The sequence below is a fragment of the Penaeus monodon genome, unplaced genomic scaffold (genome assembly GCF_015228065.2).
Source record: "Penaeus monodon isolate SGIC_2016 unplaced genomic scaffold, NSTDA_Pmon_1 PmonScaffold_465, whole genome shotgun sequence".
Lineage (NCBI taxonomy): Eukaryota > Metazoa > Arthropoda > Malacostraca > Decapoda > Penaeidae > Penaeus > Penaeus monodon.
The window spans coordinates 38,035-60,728 of record NW_023659497.1 but is presented as its reverse complement, the minus strand read 5'-3'; the positions used below and the strand labels follow the sequence as shown (position 1 = coordinate 60,728).

The following is a 22,694-nucleotide window of genomic DNA, read 5'->3' as shown; positions in this document are numbered from 1 at the left end:
TTTTTCTGGACCTGGTATCCCAGTAGTGTTGCAGGACAGGACTAAAGATCTCTGCAGCCAAATCCAAAGCCATGGCTCTGAGACAGAGAGTTTTAAGGCACAAGTCTGAAAATCCAGGAATGGACTTGGGGGGGGTTCAGGACTACCTCTACCTTGGGGTAAGGATAGACCGGACCCTCTCCTTCCGGAAGGAGGTCCAGCACCTGCTTGACCGAACAAAGGCAGGACTGTCTGTCATGAGAGCAATGAGTGGAAGACGCATAGGGGCCAGACATAGAGTACTAAGATCATTCTATGTACATGCTGTCAGGCCCATTGTAGACTATGCCTCCCCCGCTCTGATTGGCATTAAGAGAAAATATAAAGACCGACTGGAGACAGTCCAAAATTAAACCGCCAGGGTCATTCTAGGTGCCCCAAGGTGGGCGAAGGTCCCCAACCTCCTAGTGGAGACAAACCTTCTCCCTTGGCCTCACGAATTGATCTAACGGCAGCACAATTCTTATCAAAGGTCATCCAGGCTCCCAGGAAAACAACGCCTAAGACATAAAATAGTCAGACGCCTAGAACAAGATAACGAGCTGTTTGCAAAAACTCCTGGCTGTCTCACACAGCCGGGTGTTAATACGCATCACTCAAAGAACCGCTACTGGTCAAGGGCATGGACTCCCCCACCCCTTACTTTGTCGAAGTTCCGCCGTGGGCACAAACCTCGATAGAGTTCTCGGTCATGAGACTGGCAAGCAAAAAGAACGAATATTGTACGGCTAGCCTAAAGGCAGAAACCCAGAGGGTCATTGCAACCATCACCCCTCCGGGAAGCAGAACTTATTACACGGATGGATCGGTCGATCCCTTGACCCACACTGCAGGCGCCGGGTTTTGCAGCAAGGGATGCCACAAAATCCATGAGGGTAACAGACAACGCCTCCTCGCTACAGGCAGAGGCAGTTGCTATCATGGGAGCACTGAGCCACGCGTCCGTGAGGGAAGGACACGTGGGCATACACACAGACTCCAAAAGGGGCCGTCGACTGCTTCAGCAGCGCTCACCCACTGACAATATCTACCTTCTGACTACCATCCTCACACTGGCACAGAGGATTCTTGCACAGGGTAAAGAATTTCATAAAATGGGTTCCCAGCCACATAGGGATCAGAGGCAATGAGCTTGCTGACAGATTAGCCGAAATCGGGAGGGGTATGCCCCCTAATCCCATGATAATACATCAGAGCCGAAATTACTTAGGAGGAAGTGTACGGTGACGGCCAACTCCTTCCTCCTGCAGCTTCACAGAGAGGAAAAAGAGATATTTTTCCCCTCGGCCACTGGTACTCAGATGCCCCAGCCCATGAACCATTGGCACTCTCTGAAATAAACAACAGAGTACCGAAGTCATTCTGCACAGATGCGCCTAGGTTTTCCACTGTGCATGGCAGATTATACAAACCATAGAACGTGAAGAGAGATGTTTGCATGCATTGCGGCGAGCCGAACGCCACACTTGTACATTACTTAGAGAATTTCGTGCACACGCAATTCCTAACACAAAGCCCGCGACACAGCCATCGTGCTGGTAAAGAGATTATGCGAGATGCTTAAAACCACGGCTACAGGACGCCTGCTGGCAATACCACCACCACGGTAAGCACTGAGTGTCAGACAAACAAATGAACAGCCATAAAAAGCTGACACAGGCCGGCCATAAGTGAAAGGCCCGGGCGAAGCCAGAACTTTGCAAATCTCAAGCAAGCAAGCAAGCGTCACTGGCGTAAAGATAATAATGAAGCCATTACTTACGGAAGCAAATGTTTAATGGACTATCTTTTCGTGCCCATTATATTTCTTTACACATTGCTACTGCAATAGCTTGTAAAATAGATATTAGATAGCAACATACAGCCTGCAATTTAAACGAGTTTTATTAACTGACAATTCCCTCCGTGCAACCAGTGTGCACAAGGAGAGCTGATATGTGTGATGCCCTTGGCCATTGTTTTTCTTTCTTTTTTTTTCGTGCGACGCTGTGTATGCAAGATTTGCATTGGAATTTGTTAAGCTTTACGATACTTACTACATGCAAAATATTTTTTATAGTATCTGGTAGAGTATGCCCAGTCCACAATAACGTGAACTAATGATCAGACCAATTACATTATGATACGTTTATGAAGTGTTACCATGGCCATCGCCAAGAACTTTGCATGTCTAATTGGGTGATTAGTCCATTATACCATCTCTGTTATCTACTGACAGCCCTCATTTGCTGAAAATGCTGTGTTTAGTGAGACAGGAGCGAGCGCAAGCGAGGAAGAATGTGAGATCAAATGCCCGCGAGTATGTGCGTTTGTGTGTATGTGTCTGTGTTTATTTATGTGTGTGGGAACATCTGTTTGTGAGCGCGTGCGCGTGTGTGATTATTTATGTGTCGAGTTTGTGTCTGTGTTTTTTTTTCTTTTTTGAGTGTATGTGTGTGAATTATATATGTCTGTATGTGTTTGTGTCTTTTTATGCGTTTGTTTGTGCCGGCGCGTATGTGTGATTATATGTGTGCGTTCGTGCGTTTATGCGATTATATGTGTATGAGTTTGAGCGCGCGCGCGCAGCCTATGCGAGTTGGTGTGTGTGTGTGTGCGTGCGCGCGCGTGCGTGTGTTCGTCCGTGTGAGTGCGTGCTTGTAAAATAATTTTATATCGGCCCAACTCTTCAACTCGGTCCAGAAATTCTGATCTGGTTTGCGCCAACGAATAAGTTATCAAATTGGCAGATTAAGTTCAGAGTGAAAATATTTTAGTCTAAGGAAGTGCTGAAACAAACCTGAAAATTCATGCGCAGAATTCTGTATTTTTGTCAGATATTAAATATTCCGCTATAGAGTTCTCCTTCTTTACAATCAAGCATTGAAGCACAACAATCTACTAGTGTAATCTACTATGAGTATCATTATGAATAAGATGGCCACGGTCACCATTACTGTTATTTCTTACCATGATTACTAACATTAATTTCATTGAATTAATAATTTCCTAATCATCATCGTTATTGGTAGGATAATCATTATCATTACCAACATTAATACTGTTTACATTTCGTTCAAATTGTCATCAGTAACATTATCACAGTATCTTTGATATGATGCTAAAAATAATTTACATTAATTATTATAGTAGCATCATTATTACCATGGCCATGACAACAATGACTATTTTTGAGGGGCACTAACTGTAGACTAAATACAATAATAATGAAAATATTAGTAATAACAAAAACAATACAAATACAACTAAAGTACTCAACAACAATAGCGGGAAAAGTTTTTATATGAAAGCACTTAAGATTGAATAATAATCGCCATTACTGCTTATGGTTAGCTATATCATTTAACTCTGTGCAAGAAATATGTACCCAAAAGCACAAAATAAAATAGGTTATAGTGATGGTGATAATAATTATATGAATCTATTGTTAACATTTATTAATTTTATATCTTTGTATATGTTTACTATATTCCTGTTTGTACAATATACATTTATTGGTGAATCGCTCGTTTGGAATTCACCTTTCAGAGCAGGTAGTTGTGTGTCTCTTCACACACTCGTCACAGCTAGAATGCAATACCATTATATTTTAACGCACAAACAAAAGATCATTCTATTTAAACGATGCATGAAAAACAACAGAAATGTGTTTAATGTTCATCTTCCTCTGCCAACGATCATACCACTTTTAAAGCACCACCTTCTCGTCCGATCACCGAAGTTAAGCAACGTTGGTCGGTCAGTACTTGGGATGGATGTTGCCTGGGAACACCAGATGCTGTTGACATTTTATTATATATGCGATATATGTTTTGCCATATTTAATGGTCAGTGGTGTTTTCAATGTATTCTTCGCATACTGCTTAATACAAAGGTACTACATATTATTTGAGATTTAAAAACAAACACAAAAATAGATTGAGTGGCCGTATTAAAATACAGAAACTCAGATCAGTGTGAAAAATCCCAGATCTGGGTAGAAACTCAGGTTGACAACACTGATTAAGATTTGCTTTATAGCGTTTTTTTTTTGTGTATGAATCGGTGATAAAAATTTCCAGATGCTTTTGTCATATTGTTATATATCTGTTTTGTGTAATTTTTTTTCAAGAGTTAACAGCAGTCTCCTCATGCATTTGCATAAAGAACTTATATTTCATCAGTAGTAAAACAGTAAAGTAAATTTACCGTTGCAAAGATCGGGAAGGATAGACAAAAACAGATGGAAGAAATTTAGTGGTGACTGCATTAATAAAAAAAAATAATAATAATAAAAATAATAATAATAACAATAACAATAACAATAACCAATAATAATAACGATATCTGCACGATATCACTGAAAATCTGCTCCATATTATATGCTTTTAAAAACAATCGACCACTCTCGGTCATATAGCTAATTCAACTCAAATGAAAATTAAGAGAATGATTATGATAATAGATAAACTAACATGGGGACCATGAACATAATGATAAACATAATAAAACCAAATTTCGGATATGGAAACTAGTTTATTGTGCCTTATCGCCACGGACATGTTATTAAGCTTGAGGTCCCTTTTTAAAGATGTACTTTCCTATTGTGCAAGTTTTTGTTCGGAAAATTTTCTATATCTTTCTATGGCGCTTTGATGGACCTAATGTTGTGCTGAATGCTTGTGTTTGTGCTTGTTTGCCGCTTAGGGTAATAAGTTATACTAGCGCACGGAAAGGGGAAAGGGTTGTAATAAAAACATAATGTAAAAAGTATAACATAATGCCATAGCATCTAATAATTTACTAATACGGTTCGCTATTGCTTGAACATAATTTCTATTGATTCTTTATGCAAACACAATTATACCTGCTGTAAACTCTTGAGAAATGCATATATAATAAAACGCCAACAGCATCTGGTGTTCCCAAGCGTCACCCATTTCCCAAATACTCACCAGACCAACGTTGTTTCAGTTCGCTGATCGGACGACAAGCGGTGTTTTCATCGTGGTTTGATCGTTGGCGTACAACTTAAAACGTTAATCAGCTTTACGTCAGTGCTCACAGATTTTTCATACATATTAACATCATTTATCTTTTGTTGTTGCATCAAACTTCATTAAAACGACATTCCAGTCTAATCACTCGGATCTGCTCCACCGTGCATCAATCATCACTGTTAGAGTACAGACAATTGTTACCACTTTAAAGCACCTGTCGTGAGCCTTTTACTCATTTTTGAGCTGTGCAACTGTGTAAAAAAATGTACGATATACAGTCATACAGAAGATATTGAGTAAAATGATCCTCAATACGGTTATAAATCTGTGTACACATGCAACCATATTTCGGGCACTTCTTGCTGTTATCGTATTATTTTTTGTTGGTATTATCAGTCTTCAAATATCAATATTTGTAAATGGTTATTACTAGTAATTTTATCATCATTATCACCATCATTTATCATCCTTTTAGAATGTGGTTATAACTACTATCAACATCATCACTGCTTACTCTTTACTACCATTTGCAAATTTCAATGCCATGGCATCAGAGTCACATCAGTGAGATTCATACTAACATCAACCACAGTCCAACACTTAAGGGAGTAAATGCAATAATGGTTATGATTTACCAAATTCTGCTAGACTTCTATCACTCTTTTGTGCCATAATACTCTATAAAGAATTCATGGTTTGCAACTATTGCTCAAAAACTTGGGAAAGGCAAAAAGACATTCTTACATTATATATATACAAAGAAATATACTTTTGTATAACAATCCAATTAATGAAACTATAGCCGCGATTTTTTGAAAATTTAATTTGCTTTCTTGGATATTGATATTATCTTTATTTCTATCATTTTTTTTCACTGTTCTTTTGCCAGATATCAGTACTTATATTATTACTATTATATTCATTCGATTACTACTAAATTCGTTCTATCCTTCTCCCTCTTTGCACGTAAATTGCTTTTACTGTTTTTGCTGTTGACTGAAGCATAATTTTCATTGAGTTCTTTAGCAAATATGTATGGCATATATAGCATATATATAATAAAATGCCAAAAGTATTCGAATGTTTGGGTGACATAAAATAACTATCTACACTGTTGATTTTTTCTCCCTTTTGTTGGAAATTTCTTTACTTGCCATGCAGTAACACATGATCACTAAGGCAAGCAAATCTAATTTAGGGTCACTATTCATTTATGCAAACTGGAACATGCGATGATTACTCATGATGATTCCCTTTTCCGTAAATATACTACTAGAGATATATGATAAAGATTAACTAATCACAGGAATGGTGATTTGGGATTCAAATCCTGTTTGCAATTGTAACTTTAACAATACTCGTCATATTTTTGTCTTTTCATCACCGATTCCTACATAATAAGCTATATAAAACAAATTTCTAATCAGTGTTGCCAATCCTGAGTTTTCTAACGTAGGTCCATAATTTTCACTGTGACCTGAGTTTCTGTGTTTGTTAATAGAAATCCATAAATCTTGTCTTTTTTACCTCAATTAATCTAGTATGTATTTTTTTTTACTAAGTATGTTGACCATCAACACGTAACACCTGTATCAGACACGTCTATTAGCACGGTGCATTCGTTCAGTTTATCAGTCGCATCCTAGCTGTTTTTTTTACTAGAGCCCTTTCGCATAGCCACTCTTAACTTGCTCACACACGAGGGAAAATAACTTCTGAGGATAAGGAACCCATTGTGGATGGAGAGTCGAGAATACTCTGCCACAAAAAAGGCTAAACCACTGTAAAACAAATGTTCGTAATTGTATGATCTTAACTACATATAAGTGGGCCTAAATATATAACTTCTTTATGCGGTTAGTAGTATTATTTTACCAAGAGACATAGTGATATTACCATGATTTCTATATTTCATTTTGTCGAAATATTTAATTCACTATTATCATCGTTACTGGTAGGGTAATCATTATCAACAATGATACTACATTTTGTTCGAATTATGATCAATAATATTATCACCAGTATCTTTGATATGATGCTAATTATGATTTATATTTACATTTAAGTAGCGTTATTATTAACATTACCATGACAACAACGACTATGTTAATGACAGTAATTATCATAATCTAATAACAATAATAGCGATGATGAGAATAATATTGAAAATGCTAGTAATAATCATAACGAAACAAATACACAAAAAAATGATAATAACAAGAACAATAGCGGCAAAAATGTTTTATGAAAGCACTCAAAGTTTAAGATTCAATAAATGGTATTTTTTGCTTATGGTTAGCTATATCGTTTTATCTCTGTGCAAGAGATGCAGTAGAATGAGTACACATTAAAAATCATATAAAATATCACATTACTCAATTTCTTATCATTACTTGTACACCTTGTATTCTTTACAAAGTTGCACAGCTCAATCACTAGTAAAAGCTTACAGCAGGTGCAAAAAACTGGTGACAATAGAATTGCCAATACTCCCGATAGTGGTCGATTGTGACTGATGTTTACATTATGGAAAAGATCTCAATGTTATGATTGGAATGTCATTGTCATGAAGTTTGATGCAAAACTAAAATATACATTATATTAGGATGTATAAAAATGACGAGCACGACAGAAAAGTGGCTAACGTTAAATAAAACTTTGCCAACGATCATACCACGTTGAAAGCACCGCTTCTCGTCCGATCAGCGAAGTTAAGCAACGTTCGGTCTGGTCAGTACTTGGATGGGTGACCGCCTGGGAACACCAGATGCTGTTGGCATTTTATTATACATATTTATTATATATTATATAAGAAATGTATATGTTTAGCATATATAATAAAATGCTAAACATATGCATTTTCTTTGCCACTTTTAACAGCTCTTCTCATACTTGTATCAAGAAATCCAATGAAATTATACTTTAATTTAAACGAAATAGAGTAAAAGTCATTGGAGGCGAATTTAGAGAGAATAAAGAAAATGGATGGGGGTATAACTAAAGTAAATTAAAGTGATAATGACTGTTTTATCAATAATCATTAGTAATGATGGATATAAAAATATGAATGAAATCATTTTAATAATAAAGAAAACATTCACGATCAATTTCCAGCAATATATCTGGCAGTAGTTTTGAAGCTTTGGCTCTATACCATTCCTCGTGGAGTTTCAGAGCCTGTGTTGTCAGTGTACGATTTTATTAACCAGTGAAAACATGTGAGATTTCCTTCCCTTTGCCGTTGGCTTTTGTGACTGATGAATGTAGGTGTAACTGGATGGCAAGTAATTGGAATTTCCTAGGAAGACTAAATAAAAACTGAATTGTATATGGGTATTAACATAATACATTTCATAAGAGTTTCCGCGCCAGAGAAAGCAGATAAACAAAGCAGATATGTTAAATGCTAATATTCCAAACAAAAACTTGCACAACAGGAAACTACATATCAAGATAAGTGACAGAGTATGTCCACGACCTTAATCTATTTTCCCTATCCGTAACTGGTTTTGTTGTAAATATTACTATCATCAGATGTCCATATCATAATGCTCGTCTTTTCTTGCCATGACTACTACCATTAATCTTACATAATTGATAACTAACCAACTACTAATATTAGTGGTAGGATTACAATTACAATAATTCCTACTATAATATTGTCAGCAGTAGTAATGACATGATCATTTGTGATTTACATTAATAATTCCTTCACTCGTGTTTCAGCTTTTGACGAAGCGAACACCTTGTTAACGCAGTAACAACAAACTCAGTCTTGTGCCACAAGGACTACCCTGGAGCCCGGGGCCTCTCGTCTCGCTTGATTTTGTTGTTCCTGAGTTTTCTAACGTAAATAAAAGTAAAGTAAAATCCTGTAATTACAGAACTTTTGTGCTTTGCCAGCACCTTCAGTGCTCTTGTTTTTGCAGGTGGACACGAGACTACAGTAGGCGTAGTCAGCACCCCACCTCAGACCCGCAGCTCTCTTCTACACCAGGGTAGCCCTACGGCATTGACCCCTGGGTAGGAGGCCCAGTAGTCTGGGGCGTCCTTTGGGCGCACTTTTTCTCCATTTCTAAAATTTTCCTTCTTCATGTGACTTCCTGAGCCTACCGGAGTACCCTGTGGCTCCCGTATTCGCCTGGGGGTGGGCACCGACTTACCGTCCTTCGCACTAGGCAAGTTCGGCGGTAGGGAGTGTCTCCACATAACTCGATCCTCTCTGTGGTACTGGAGAACGCAACCAGGCTTCCACTGGGGGGTAGAGGACTGAATACTGATTTACTCTCTCTATATTGCTGTTAGGTTGATACCAAAAGTTAAGAGTTTTCAAATCCCTTCAGGAGAACGATTTTGAGCAAAGGTGTCGACCTGGTCCGATGCCCAGAATGAATGACTCCCCGGCTACCCCTTCTCCTCCTCAAGGAGGAGGGGCGACTCATGACCACTCCTTGACAAACTCGACCCTGAACAACGGAACCCCCACTAACGACAAAACGAGAAGACCACTTTTCAAAATCCCCACCGAGAATGCAAGGTTCGCGAATGTAAAATGCGTGAATGAAAATCAATCGCTTTTGAACGTGAACCCCTTTATCATCAAAAAGGTCCTTGATGGTCAAGTGGACGGCGATTTTGATTTTGTCAAAAATTGCGAGATGGAGCCTGTTAAAGTACATTCAACTCCCAGATTAAGGATTTACTTAAGCTGACGCAAATTCATGATCTTCGAGTTAAAGTAACTATTCCTATTGGCCCAATACCTGTAAGGGAGTAATCTTTCACAGGGATTTGAGGACGATGGAAGAAAGTAAGACGTAGTGGACGTTCATTGTATGACCAAGAAGGATGGGAATGTGCGAACGAAAACTGGACTTTTTTTTTTGACCTTTACTTTGAATAAAATTCACGAATATGTCAATGTCGGTTATGAACGTGTTAACAGATGCCAAAATAAGACCTTATATCCAAAAGCCAATGCATTGTAACAGATGCCAAAAATTCGGACACACCTCATTAAGATGTCATGAGTAGATCAAGTAAATTTGTATGCCGTAAATGTGCTGAAGCCCATGACACCATTACATGTACTAGCCAGATTTCCAAATGTGCTAATTGTGGAGGTCCCCATCAGTCAGGATCTGCTGAGTGTAGCATCCTGAAGAAGGAAACCGAGACATTAGCATATATGAGAAAGCATGAAGTTAGTTATTCTGAAGCTAAGAGGAAAGTGGAAAGTTTGACACACAAACCCGATACTTCCTATGCTGAAGCAGTAACTAACACACCCCTAGTGCAAGTAATGTCAGTCAACAGCTTGCAGCTAAGGATAAAGAAATTGCTGAACTTAAACAGACCGTTAAAGAATTAAATATTAAAGTATATCACCTGACCAAATTGGTTGATCAAATGACTGCATCAACCCAGTCTAAACATCATAAGGAGGATGATACTGAATCACAGTCCGGAGCGCACCTTCCCGTCCGGGCTACTCCTGTGAGGACTTCGTCTGGCTCGCGATCGGTTTCTCGTGAGAGAAGCAGATCGCAATCTGTCAGTCGTCTCCCTCACCAGGAGGTGCAGGACATGGAGGCTTCTGTCTCCAAACCATCCCGAGAGAGGTCCCCGGGAAGCGAGGGAGAGGAGGCGTCTCCCTCCCAAAAAAAGAAGAAAAAAACTGGTGGACAAGGCACTTCCAAACCCCATAAAACGTAATCTTCGCGTCGACCATTATACAATGGAACTGTCGAAGTCTTAGATCTAAAGTAAATGACCTTAAATTATTAGCCTCGTCCTATGCTCCCGATATTATAGTTCTCCAAGAAACGCACTTAACACACCTCGTCTCTAACGAGGTCGTTTCGCTGAGGAACTACCATTTATGTCGGAAGGATCGTGAGGGTAGGGGTGGAGGCGGAGTCGCCATGTACATCCACCAAAGCCTCCCTTTTACAGAAGTGACTATTGATTCTACTTTGGAGTTTGTCGCATGCAAAGTAAAATTAATGGCACGTATCTGGCTATATTTTCACTTTATTGTCCACCTGATGCAGTGATAGCCTATGATGAGCTCTTTGCTCTTCAGGAACGTCTGCCACAAAATAAAGTAATTTTAGCTGATTTTAATGCTCATCATACGTTATGGGGTTCCCTGCGGGTGGATGGTAGAGGTGAGCAAGTAGTTAAGTTGCTTAATGAGTCTGATCTAGTCCTTCTGAATGATGGTAGTCCGACGCGGGTGGACGATAATACCGGTAATTTGAGCTTTATTGACTTATCACTGGTCTCTTCATCAATAGCAGCCAAGTGCCTGTGGCACACCATTGACGACTCGTTGGGAAGCGATCATCTTCCTATTTTGATTAAATATTCATGCGACACAGTGAGAACGCCTTCAGCGCCTAAATTTAACGTAAAACGAGCAGACTGGGTCGCCTTCACAAGGAGCGTCAAGCTCGAACTTGTTGGAGAAACCATTGATGATAAAGTAAACAATATTCAGAATTCGATTATAGAAGCAGCATTGCTATCCATTCCTAAAACTTCGACAGATAGCGTTAAGCATAGAGTTCCATGGTGGACACCAGATTGCCGCAGGGCGCTGTGCCGACGCAATAAGGCCTACAGGCTTTTCAAAAATACATCACTAATGAAACTTTTGCAATTACAAACAAGCAAGAGCTAGGGCTCGTAGAATAATAAGACAAGCAAAAAGAGACTCCTGGCGGAGCTTTGTCTCTACAATAAACAGCAACACCAAAATATCAGAGGTTTGGTCCACTATTAATAAAATCAATAAGAAAAAAACATCTATCAAAATCAATAACATCATTGAAGAGGGCACTAATTTCGATTCACCTAGAGACATTGCTAATGCACTCGCCAGGCAGTTCTCTCATACAAGCAGCTCAGCTAATTACCATCCCACCTTCCTGACCATCAAGGAAGAGGCTGAGCTGCAACCAATTCACTTTGCCACAGGAGATGACTTTGATTACAATAAAGATCTTACAATGGATGAGCTTGTCCGAGCCTTAGAAGCCTGTAGAGGAACATCCCCAGGCCCGATGAGATTCGATATGAGATGATGAAGCATCTTAATCATGATGACATGATTAAGTTGCTAGAAGTGTACAATGAAATTTGGAAAAGCCACACTTTTCCAAACTCATGGCACTTTGCCCACATCATTCCCATATTGAAAGGAGGGGGTAATCCAGACTTGCCATCTCCTACCGCCCAATTGCGTTGACAAGTTGCTTATGCAAGGTCATGGAACGAATTGTTAACAGTAGGCTATTGCATTTTTTAAATTCCAGTAATTTACTAGTTGACGAGCAGTGCGGCTTCCGCAAGGGACGCCAAACTCTCGATCAGCTAGTAAAGCTGGACAGTCATATTCAAGAGGCCATTGCCAAAAAAGATTTTTTGATTTCAGTATTTTTAGATATAGAAAAAGCCTACGACATGACATGGCGATATGGCCTACTCAGAAAACTTTATGCTTTTGGATTACGTGGAAAAATTACCTTGTTTTATTCAAAATTTCATTTCTGACAGAACTTTTGCTGTCAAATTATTTTCCGACAATGTCACTTTTTCGGACATTTTTGTCCCAGGCAAACGGGGTCCCACAAGGAAGTGTCTTGTCACCAACATTATTTCTATGTATGATTAATGACATCCTACCAGCTCCCCCTCGGAATCTTAAATACTCACAGTACGCTGATGATTGTGCATTATGGCACTCCAGCAATAATGCAGAATTCTCAGCAATCGTATTCAACTGGCACTGGATATGATTCATACTGGGGCCGTCCAGTGGGGTTTTAAGTTTTCCATTCGAAAGAGTATTGGGGTAATTTTTTCACGTAGGAGAAAGCCGAACATCAGGCTAACTCTAGACAACCACCCAATACCTATTCAAATTCTGCTAAATTTTTAGGTCTACATTTTGATAGTAGACTAAATTGGAAAGACCACATTGGTCAGTTAAAGAATAAATGTCAAAGAGCACTAAATTTATTAAAGTGCATTTCTGGTAGTAAATGGGGAGCTGATAGACAGTCTTTGCTAATGGTAAATAAAGCCCTGATTAGGTCTAAGTAGATTATGGGTCAATCGTGTATGTTCGGCATCGAGAACAAGTTTGAAAGATTGGATGCTGTGCAGAATGCCTGTTTGCGTGTGTGTCTTGGAGCCCTGAAGTGCACTCGGATCGAGCGTCTTGAGGTGGAGTCAGGAGTACTCCCCTCCGACTCAGACGCGGTCAGTTAGCCTTGAGCTATGCCGCAAAGGTGGCTCGAGTCCCGAGCCACCCTAATGGCAATAGTGGCATTAGGCCCTTTGCCACGAGACTCCACGACCTCGTCGAGAAAGTCGGTATAGATCTCTCTACCATCGATACCCTGGTTCAGTCAAATATAGCGCCATGGGAAACTCCCAATTTTTCCATCATGGAAGCTTGGCTTCCATCAGCTAAGGCCATGGCGCCGGAGGTGGAGGTACGCCAGAGGTTCGGAGAGATCCTTATTAAACATCTCCCTTTTTTTCATATATATACCGACGGCTCCAAGACAGAAGAGTGTGTGGGTGCGGGTGTATGGTCGACTGAATGTGAACTAAAGTTCAGACTGCCGAATCATACATCGATCTTTCTTGCTGAACTTTTTGCCATTGATAAAGCCATTGATTTTGCACTATCGACGACCCACGATAGAATAGTATTTTTTTCTGATTCATTAAGTTCACTTAAAGCCATTAAATCATTAGAAACCACCAAAAATGAACTTCTGGGTAATATCATTCGTAGCTACATGGTGCCAATAAATCAATCAAGCTAATATGGGTACCAGGCCACTCTGGTATCCATGGCAATGAACAGGCTGACAAATTAGCCGGGTCAACTGATGATCTGGACCTTAGCATAGTCCGTACAGATCTCAGGTGTTTTGTGTCTCTTATAAAAGCAAAAATACATCTCCTGTGGCAAAGTGAGTGGACCAGCCTCCAACTCACAAGCAAAATCAACCCTACAATAGAACCGTGGGGGACAGCCAATCGAAAAGAAAGAAGGGAGGAGGTGGTGTTGGCCCGCCTTAGGGTCAACGCCACAAGATTGACACACCTCACTCCCTACATAGAAAAGAATTTCCCTCCACGGTGCCCCCAATGTAACACCAACCTTACCATCAACCATATCCTCATAACCTGCAATAGATACACAAACTATAGACAACAACTGAAAAATTATTTCCAACTAAAAAATAAAGACTTTACATTAGCAAACATAATATCAGATGATGAGAGAATCATCAATAAAGTAATCACTTTTCTAAGGGAGACAAAACTTTATGACCTTATATAGACTGACAGAATAAATAGGATCCATTGGCTTAATAACCTTGGCCACATGCCGCTGGTTGATAGCCAAGAAATCCAAAAAAAAAAAAAAAAAAAAAAAAAAAAAAAAAAAAAAAAAAAAATAATAATTATAGTAGCATCATTAGTATCATTATCATGAGAATAATGATAAGCAAAAAGGTTATAGTGATGGCGATAATAATTATATAAATATAATGTGTACCTTTATTGATTTTAAATCTTTGCATGTGGCTACATTCCGGAATTGTACAATTTACATTTATTGGTGAACCGTTCGTTTGGAATTCACCTTATAAGGGCAGGTAGTGTGTCTCCCTTCACACACCCGTCACAGCTAGAATGTAATGGCAATGAAGTTTAATGCAAAAACAAAAGATACATTCCATTTAAATGATGCATGAAGAACGATAGAAATGTGTTTAATGTTCATCTACCCCTGCCAACGATCATACCACGTTGAAAGCACCGCTTCTCGTCCGAACAGCGAAGTTAAGCAAAGTTGGGTCTGGTCAGTACTTGGATGGGTGACCGCTTGGGAACACCAGATGCTGTTGGCATTCTATTATATATGCTAATGTGTTATACAATTTTATAGAAACTATACCAGCTATTCTTATATTAAATAAAGAAATCACTTGAAATTATACTTCAGTCCATAGAAATTACAGTAAAAGTCATCACCGCCGGAGAGAGGAAGAAGGATACACAGAAAACGAATAGGATAATCCCAAGAGGTAACTAAAATAAATGCAATTCTGTATTCTAATCATTAATTTTCTGATACTAAACAGATTTCCGCGGCAGTTCTTGAAGCTGTAATAATTATATTAATTTTGTTAGTAATAATCATAATAGTAATGATATCTACAAAAACAATAAGTATAAAATTATTGTAATAAAGATACGTCTTTAAAAAAGAGGAAAGAAAAAAGAAAAAAACATTAAGTTTTATCAAAATGTTTTGCAGCAGTTTGAAGCTTTGTATGGGCCGAAAAAGTTAAAAAAATGGCTGTGTCGTCTGTGTATGATCTTAGTAACCAGTGAGCCCAAATGAAAACTGAAATGTATATGCCATAACTATACAAACTGCCAATTCAATCGCCAATGACAGTAAGTATTCGGATTGGTGATCGCCTGGGAACACCAGACGTGTCTTTTTCAGGCAGATAGCCATGAAAATCAGTAAATTATATATAAGGTTAACAAGAACAAACACAAGCATACAACACATTTGGTCCTGTCTCAGCGCTAGATAAAGCAGACATAGAAAATATATGAAAAAGCACAAGAAATTGCATAGTAAGGTAGTGACAGTTAGATTTTTTAAAAACATGTCTACGACATTGATACACAATAATCAAAGTCTTCCCTGTCTATAATTGGTTTTGTTATAATTGTCGTTTGGATCACCATTATCGTAATTACTGATATAATTAAGCTGGCCATGATCACGATTATTTCCATATTTATTTAATCTAATTAATAATTCACCAATTAGCATATTTTTTGATAGGATTACAATTTCTGCCATTATTATTTTTATTACAATCATAATGATAATGTTGATAGCAGCAATATCCATATGCTAAAAAATACTAATAATGGTGATGATAATGATAAATAACTAATAATCATGATACAAATAAAACAATTAATAATAATGGCAATACCAACAAAAATAGCAGCACCAGTGCAGACTACCATGCTATTGAAATGAGATTTCCTTCTGCATTTCGATACTTTAAAACATTTACGAAATACAGAAATATCCTCGAACGGGTCATCTGGTTTGACAAACTAACGAAATATATGCAATCAAAAACATTAAAGACCTGAGGACCTAGAACACTTTTCTGTAAAAATGACATCTTATAAGGGGGATAGCGCGAACGCAGTCCCCCACTAACAAAAATTGCGCACTCGAGTTAACCACATTTGGGTTAATCGCAGGGGTCAGCACCACCGGAGTGCAATGGTGAGCCTCGCCCTGGGAGAACCGCCTTCGTGATCACGGTATCTCCTGTGCCAGGTAAGTATGCTTAACCGACCCACGCGCCAACCCACTCTCACCCATACTGAAAACCCTACGCGCTCTACAACACTTTATACAAATATGTACTTTGACTTTAGTTTTCTCAAGATACTCCTAGTAAATCACACTTATAATTATATTTTGAAACTATGGTTAGAAACAGAAGCGTTCACTTGCAAGGCATTAAATTTGAAACTATCCATTACATATCGTAGAATAAATAAGATTTTTGTGGTATTCATTTCATACTAAACGACTTTTAGCATCTCCGTAACATTTTTTTAGCAATGTTCGTAAATATACATGTGTGTGGCTGCACATACACACACATATATCATCAAATCCATCCATACACCCATTAATACAGGTGGATGGATATACATGTTCGCATAAATGTAATATTCAGATGATTTTAATGTACACTGTTATACACCATTCAAATTTTAATTATATTACCCTTCGGTAATATCTCAGGGTTTGTATGGTCAAATTTACTTCAATGTTTTATGGCTTTTTTTTCCACAAAGAAAACGTTTTTTTTTTTTTTTTTTTTTGGTATACTTGCGTAAACATTCAGTGAACGTTTACTATTATGCAAAATTACATATGTACACATAACTTTATTATATATATATATATATATATATATATATATATATATATATATATATATATATATATATATATATATATATATATTATATATATACATATATATACACAGTATGTTTATGCATGTGCATCACTATAAGTGCGGCGTGCATAATTATGCGGACATGTGAGCAAGGTCTATATATATATATATATATACCTTATATAAAACATACATACGAGAGAGAGAGAGATAAATAGTACGGGAGATACCTTATTAGACATAGAAAGCGCGAGAGTGTGCGCTTATTAGTACGGGCGTGCGTGTGTATGTGTTAATAAAGAGGTTCTATGACAGCTGGTTGAGAAACTAAAGGTATTTGCTCACATGTAATTTGAAGTCCGATTAAATTATAAAATTGCTTAAAATCCCAACAACAGGTAATAAGACCCTCCAAAACCCGATCCACTCAATCCGACGATTTTAATCAGAACTTTGTAAAAACGTTTATGATTATATTATGTGCCTGATGCACTATTTCTGATAAAAATGAACAATGTCAAACCGGGTCTCTAGTACCTACTTATAATCAAGATATATACTAATGAATTTTATGAACTCTTGTGTTAAAGGTATATTATCAATACTATTAAGATCAACTTAGGCATCTGTAAATAACAGATATCTTTTCTACCCTGCGACACCTTAACTTTATCTACAGTGCAGTGCAATATAGAAACATATATCTAACACATTTTTATATGGAAATGTACATAAAAGGACATGTACCCTCTTTGCCCACAAAACACCAAAACCATAATCTACAATAGTTTTCATAGAAATTAAATTGTAATTGGTCCAATCTCTCTGAGGAAGATATCAAGTAACTATGTAATTTATACGCTCCTCTTTCAATAGCTAGTATTGAAAAGGCTTCCACAAACGGGTGACGCTTTACAGATTTGTTTCTTCATTCCAGAGATCGGTGCAGTAATACAGTTCAACTTGGACAATATGTAAACATATTGTGAAGTAACATCATTTTCTTCTAAAAGCATGCGATATTAAAATGAAGTCTGAGAATTGGAAATTTACTTGGGTCTTCCTTTACCTTAGCAGTGGATCGGAGTTATCGTAATACCTAAAGGATTGATTTACAGAACTGTGTCTGGGAAGATATTAACTGATGAAATGTGTGAAATAGTTGACGATTTTGTGTAATCAATAATGTTACTATCACCTTAAACTCGAAGTGCGTGAAAGGCCTGCATGCCTTCTCATTCCATGAGACATCTATGCCTCTACAAACTTTTAAGTGCACAAGATGAAGTAACGCAGTAATGGATTTTATATAGAAATAGAAATACCATCCATGAGGGAAGATCAAGTATCTTTGCAAAATTACACAACACAATTTGGGGGAAATTACTTTTAAAATAGTAAAAACACTAACATGGTTGTGGCAGTGGCATTTCGTAATGGCATCAAATTTGGGGCAAAGCATAATTATGATATTTAATAGCTCTGCCTGTACTGGTAAATATAATAGTATCAAAAAAATAAAAAAATTTTTGGGGTTTAAACATTCGAAATCATGGAAATTTACAGAAATTAAAGGCAGAGACACTTTATTACAGGCCCCGGGTTTTTTGGAATTTAAATTCGTCGTAGGAGAGATAAATTTAAATTTATATTTTTGGGAGGGTTTTTTCTCCTTGTCAGGAGTCTTCAAAAGTTCAAGATACTTTGTGGAGATTTCAACCACTCAGCCTGTTTTACCCTCCTCTAAACATCGGAAAACCCCCGGGCAGAACGGTCATCAAACTCTCAAGCAAACACTTGAGAGCCGCTTCCCGCCCCGAGGTTCACTAAAAAATCCTCATCGTGGGGGGAAATATTCCAAATCTTGGCGAAAAAACCCGGGCAATCGCCTATAGAAGGTTTCCTATAAAGTATATCAACTTTTCCATTTCAAAAATTCCCACTCACAGCCTGCATTTTGGGGGAAAGACTTTCTTCTATTTACTTTCGTTTTTTCACCCCTTTCCCCATATTTGCATACGTAAGATATAATATGTGGAATATTTTACCCTTTAAAAAATTTTATATTATCAAACACCTATTTGAAAAAATGGTACACAGAAAATTTATAGGGGGAAACTTAATCTATTCTAACATATTTTAAAAACAAAAAACTTTTTAAACTATCAAATAAGCGGCACGGGGACTATACTAAACTATATGAAAGGATATATTTTTTAAAATTCCTTTTCCAATGCAAAACCCAAATCAATTAAACGGCATTTACTGGGGAATAGACGATAATTAATAAGGGAAAAAAAAAATTAAAGTTTTTTTTTCCTTTTAAAACGTTATTTCGAGGTTTAAATTTTTAAATTGGGAAAATCATATGTGGTTTAAAATTTTGGGGTTACTATGGGGGGGGTTATTTCCCCCTTTTTAAAAATTTTTTCCCTTGCTACTTTTATTTGATGAAATTAAATCAGCAAAATATAGGGGGGAAAGGTAATGCAATACTATCCCGAAAAAAAAACAATGACATTTTTACTTCTAAAAATAACGGGCAAAAAAGGACTAAAAAAAAACTATATAAACCACTAATGCAATTTCTTCATGTTACCTTTTCCCAATGCATCTACAGTAAAATTTAAAGGGACTTTTTTTACGTATAGAGATAATCAAATTTAGGGGAAAATCAAAGGTTCATGTATTTTTTAAAACCGTTTCTCGAGGGTTTTCATGATTTAAAAGGGAAACAACCCCTTTTTATGTGTTTTTTCCAATTTTAAATTTTTAAAAATTCAGTATTTTTCAAACCACCGGGCTTATATACTTATTTTAACGTAGATATCAGGGACTACCCTTTACTTTTGTGTTTTTGCTAACCCTTTATTAGCAAAATAACAATAGTGTTTTTTTCAAGATATCCCTTTTTTTTTCCTTTACTCAGGGGTTTAAAAACGATTCTCAGTTTACCTTTTTTGGGATCTCATTTAAATTTTAAATATATAAAAATCGGGTTTTCCCCTTTCCCAAAAGCAAAATCTTTCGCCTTTTACTAAAGTTTCCGGGGAGGGAACAACTCAATGATCTTACTCAATTTTTTCTATACCCCCCACTTCGGGGGGTTTTTCAAATTCAACATAACGCAAAAAAACATATAATTCATGATAGTAACTTGTAGAAAGGAGAATGTCGAATATTTATTAAATTTTTTTTTGGGGTTAAATAATATTTCAATTTTCCCCCAATCCTGGGCTAAAACTTTAAATTTTTTTTTCCTTTTATATCAGTAGTAAATCATTTCCTTTAAAAAAAACGTTAACAGTTGGTGTTGGGGAGCTAATTCATTTAACGTTACATATTTTTTTTTTTAACTTATTTTATTTCACCCTTTTTTTATCTACTTGGTGGGGGAAAGGGGGTTTATCCTTGATAAAAATTAAAATAATGGGGGAAAATTAACATTATCTAGGGTTCCAAAATAGGCATACGTACATTAAGACTTTAGTGGTCTCCCAAATGTATAAAAATTTTTACATTTTTAAAACCCCCAGGGATCCCCTTTGATAAAAACCCCCCATAACATTTTCCATGTACATTTAAATTGAAATTTATATAAATCTCTGTAAACATAACTTTTCATTATCAAATTATGAAAGGGAATTTTTCTCACGGCATAATTCCCACGGGAAAAAATCGTTCACCCAAAACGTTAAAGGTATGGGAAAAACTTTGGGAAAAACCAAAAAAGTGTACTACAAATAGGGCCCATTTATATAGCAGAAATTGTGTATGGGAAATCGAAATTTAAAAATTTAAAAATAAAGTTATTTCATGTTCAGATTTTTTTTTTCCCGAAAAAAAACCCCCTTGGGTTTTAATATGACTTTTAATTTCGCAATTACTGTAGTTAGTCCCCATAAAAGGAAAAGAACATTTAAAAAAATGAAAAGGTACTTTTTTCCCCAAAAAACCTTTATGGTACCTACACTTAAAATAAATATGTAAAATTTCCCCTTTCATCCCCTTTTTCTTGGCATTGTAGCAATGGGATGTTTCCTTTTTTTGGACCCTACATTTCATTAAAATTCGTACCCAATACCAAAATGTAGATCAATTTTTTTCCAAAGTTGCATAATAATTTACCAGTATAAATGGGTTTTTCCCGGCAGTTTTTTCTTTGGGTTATCAATATGAACTCACTGGGATATTTTCAAACTGAAATTATTTAAAAAGTTTTAACGCCATCCAAAATTTTGGGGCCTCCGTAAATTTTTTAAAGGTTGGGTTTCCTAGGGAAATTTACGGGGGGTAGCGCGAACGCAGTCCCCCGCTAACAAAAATTGCGCATTTCGATTTAAACCCCACTTTGGGGTTAAATCGCAGGGGTCGCCCCCCCGGGAGGGGCAATGGGGGAGCCTCTTTCCGGGGAGAACCGCCTTCGTGATAAAGGGGTACCCTCCTGTCCGGTAAGTATGCCTCCTAACCCGTGCCCCGCCCCGCTCCCCTCACACTGAAAACCCCACGCGTTTTTAAAACCCCTTTAAAACCAAATCCCAAGTTAGACTTTTCTTTTACGAAACTTTCTAGTAAAGGCCCACTTAGGTCTTTTTCCCAAAACAGTATTCGTAAACAAAAAGGGCAATTATTTTCATTCAATTTTAAATTTGTCCCCTTAATACCGAAAATTTCCCCTAGTATAAAAGAAACTTTTTCCACCTATACTTCTATTTTTTCTACTTTTTTTCTTTTCCCGGGACATTTTATGGAAATTTTTCATAGGGTTTTGGGATATATATTAAAGAAAATCCCCACATACACACTCGCACTTATTAATGAAACCCCCAAGGCATCCTAAATACAGATGGATACAAACTACGAAAAGGTCGTTAAAGCAATATTCACACGATTTGAATCACTTTACGGATATGCATTTTTTAAATCTAGTTTCCTTACGCTAAACTAATATCAAATGGAAAAAAAAGGTCAGAGTTCCCCTTCTAAATTTATATTTTATTTTAATATATATATATATATAAAATATTATATATTTATATATATATGGAAAAATAAAGAAAGAAAATGAAAACCCTTTTTCTATTACGCAAAAACTAATCCCTGTACTATTTGCATAGGGAAAAACAGAAAATGAACGAAAGTATTCGTCTGGGTGCGCGGGAGTTTTTACGGGCAAATATTCTGTGCATGTACGGTGCCGGGGGGAGCGTGTCAAAGTGTGCGGGTATTAAAGGGTTTAAAAAATTTTATATAGGAAAGGGCCTTGGGCAATGAGTGTTCAGGCCCGGTCGGGGTGGGAAAAATTTTGGCCCTGCCAAAGAATGTGTTTGTATCGCGCGTGCGTATTGTTTAAAAAAGATGTTTTGTGATAGTTGGTCAAGGGCGCAAAAGTATTTCCCCATAGTACTTTCTTTTAAGTCCGATGAAGTTATTTCCCAAAGTTCCAAACCCGCAACCGTTTTTCATACAGAAAATTTTTTTCAGGGGAAACCCTTCTCATAACCAATCAAATTTTTTAAAAACTTCCAAGTTTATGTCGTTTACCCCCCTTTTACCCCATAAAAGAGCATCACAAACAAGTCTCAGGGAAAACCTTTTTTTGGGACAAATTAACCCCCATGTTTCG

General features: G+C 37.1%; 5 non-coding genes and 1 pseudogene across 5 annotated transcripts; 3 read left to right on the top strand and 3 right to left on the bottom strand.

Annotated features, from left to right (window-relative positions):
• The first annotated feature begins 7,678 nt into the window (after positions 1-7,678).
• LOC119570989 lies at positions 7,679-7,797 on the top strand. The gene has a single exon (XR_005228503.1). It is a non-coding gene; the product is annotated as a 5S ribosomal RNA (ribosomal RNA).
• Positions 7,798-14,840: 7,043 nt separating this feature from the next.
• Positions 14,841-14,959, top strand: LOC119570978. The gene has a single exon (XR_005228495.1). It is a non-coding gene; the product is annotated as a 5S ribosomal RNA (ribosomal RNA).
• Positions 14,960-16,276: 1,317 nt separating this feature from the next.
• LOC119570979 lies at positions 16,277-16,439 on the bottom strand. Its single transcript, XR_005228496.1, has one exon. It is a non-coding gene; the product is annotated as a U1 spliceosomal RNA (small nuclear RNA).
• A 2,347-nt stretch (positions 16,440-18,786) lies between these two features.
• On the bottom strand, positions 18,787-18,988 carry LOC119570986. Its single transcript, XR_005228501.1, has one exon. It is a non-coding gene; the product is annotated as a small nucleolar RNA U3 (small nucleolar RNA).
• Positions 18,989-20,059: 1,071 nt separating this feature from the next.
• On the top strand, positions 20,060-20,177 carry LOC119570991. Its single transcript, XR_005228504.1, has one exon. It is a non-coding gene; the product is annotated as a U5 spliceosomal RNA (small nuclear RNA).
• Positions 20,178-21,355: 1,178 nt separating this feature from the next.
• On the bottom strand, positions 21,356-21,527 carry LOC119570981 (annotated as a pseudogene).
• Positions 21,528-22,694: the final 1,167 nt, after the last annotated feature.